This window comes from Ovis canadensis, chromosome 2 (assembly GCF_042477335.2).
Source record: "Ovis canadensis isolate MfBH-ARS-UI-01 breed Bighorn chromosome 2, ARS-UI_OviCan_v2, whole genome shotgun sequence".
In the NCBI taxonomy this organism is placed as follows: Eukaryota; Metazoa; Chordata; class Mammalia; order Artiodactyla; family Bovidae; genus Ovis; species Ovis canadensis.
In genome coordinates, this window is record NC_091246.1 from 28335773 (window position 1) to 28338133 (window position 2361).

Below are 2361 nucleotides of genomic sequence, written 5' to 3' on the forward strand. Positions count from 1 at the left end.
TGGAAACAGCGACAGAGTTTATTTTCTTGGGCTCCAAAATCACTGCAGACGGTGACTGCAGCCATAAAATTAAAAGACACTTGTTCCTTGGCAGAAAAGCTATGACAAACCTAGACAGTGTACTAAAAATCAGAGACATTACTTTGCCAACAAACGTCCACTCTCGCCACTATTATTCAGCATAGTATTGGAAGTCCCAGCCACAGCAACTAGAAAACAAAAAGAAATAAAAGGAGTCCAAATTGGAAAAGAATAAGCAAAATTGTTTATAAAGCACAAATCAAGCCTCAGTAGTTTTAATAAAACTGAAATCATATCAAGCATCTTTTCTGACCACAATACTATGAGATTAGAAGTCAGGTACAGTGAAAAAACTGAAAAAGGCACAAACACCTGGAGATTAAATAATATGGCATTAAATAATCGATGAATCACTGAAGAAATCAAAGGGGATGTTAAAAAACATACTGAGAGACAAATGACAGTGAAATCACCATGACCCAGAACCTATGGGAAGCAGCAAAAGCCCTTCTGAGAGGGAAGTTTATAGCAATACAGTCTTACCTCAAGAAACATGAAAAATCACAAATAGGTAACCTAACCCTACACCTAATGCAGTGTGGCTTACTCTAGAGATGGTCAGAGGATCTTGCTGTGATGCATGGCATAGTGTTCTGCCTATATTTTACTCTAAGAGTTTTATAGTTTCTGGAAGTGAAGTGAAGTCGCTCAGTCATGTCCGACTCTTTGCGACCCGGTGGACTGTAGCCTACAAGGCTTCGCTGTCCATGGGATTCTCCAAGCAAGAATACTGGAGTGGGTTGCCATTTCCTTCTCCAGGGGATCTTCCCGATCCAGGGATCAAACCCGGGTCTCCCGCATTGCAGGCAGATGCTTTAACCTCTGAGCCACCAAATCTTTAATCCGTTTTGAGTTTATTTTTGTGTATGGTATTACAGTGTTCTAATTTCATCTAAAAAGATGTAGCTGTCCAGTTTTCCCAGCACCACTTACTGAAGATATGGTCTTTTCTCTGTTGTATCTTCTGGCCTCCTTTGTCAAAACGAAGGTGCCCATAGGTGTGTGGCTTTATCTCTGGGTTTTTTATCTTGTTCCATTGGTCTGTTTTTCTGTCAATACCATACTGTACAAGTTTGCATGCCCACCAACAGTGTAAGAAAGTTCCCTTTTCTCCACACCCTCTCCAGCATTTATTGTTTGTAGACTTTTTGATGATGGCATTTCTGACTGGTATGAGGTGATGCCTCACTGCAGTTTTGATTTGTATTTCTCTGATTATGAGCGATGTTGAGCATCTTTTCCGCTTGTGTCCGTTGGCTTTTGTTGTTTAGTTGCTCAGTCGTGTCTGACTTTTGCGATCCCATGGACTGTAGCTGGCCAGGCTCCTCTGTCCATGGGATTTCCCAGGGAAGAATACTGGAGTGTGTTGCCATTTGCTACTCAGGATATCTCTCAACACAGGGATCAAACCTATATCTCCTGCATTGGCAGGCAGGTTCTTTACCACTGAACCACCAAAGAACTCTATGTTCATTTGCCATCTGTATGTCTTCTTTGGAGAAATGTCTATATAGATCTTCCACCATTTTTGGATTGGGTTGTTTTTGATATTGAGCTGCAGAAGCTGTTTCTATATTTTGAAAATCAATCCCTTGCCAGTTACTTTGTTTTCAAATATTTTCTCTGATTCTGTGGGTTGTCTTTTTGTTTATGGTTTCCTTTCCTGTGCAAAAGCGTTTAAGTTTAATTAGGTCCCATTTACGTGAACCGTGAACTTCCAGATGTTCAAGCTGGATTTAGAAAAGGCAGAGGAACCAGAGATCAAATTGCCAACATCCGCTGGATCATGGAAAAAGCAAGAGAGTTCCAGAAAAAACATCTATTTCTGCTTTACTCACTATGCCAAAGCCTTTGACTGTGTGGATCACAATAAACTGCGGAAAATTCTGAAAGTGATGGGAATACCAGACCACCTGACCTGCCTCTTGAAAAACCTATATGCAGGTGAGGAAGCAACAGTTAGAACTGGACATGGAACAACAGACTGGTTCCAAATAGAAAAAGGAGTACATCAAGGCTGTATATTGTCACCCTGCTTATTTAACTTATATGCAGAGTACATCATGAGAAATGCTGGGCTGGAAGAAGCACAAGCTGGAATCAAGATTGCCAGGAGAAATATCAATAACCTCAGATATGCAGAAGACACCACTCTTATGGCAGAAAGTGAAGAGGAACTAAAGAGCCTCTTGATGAAAGTGAAAGAGATTGAAAAAGTTGGCTTAAAGCTCAACATTCAGAAAACTAAGATCATGGCATCTGGTCCTATCACTTCATAGG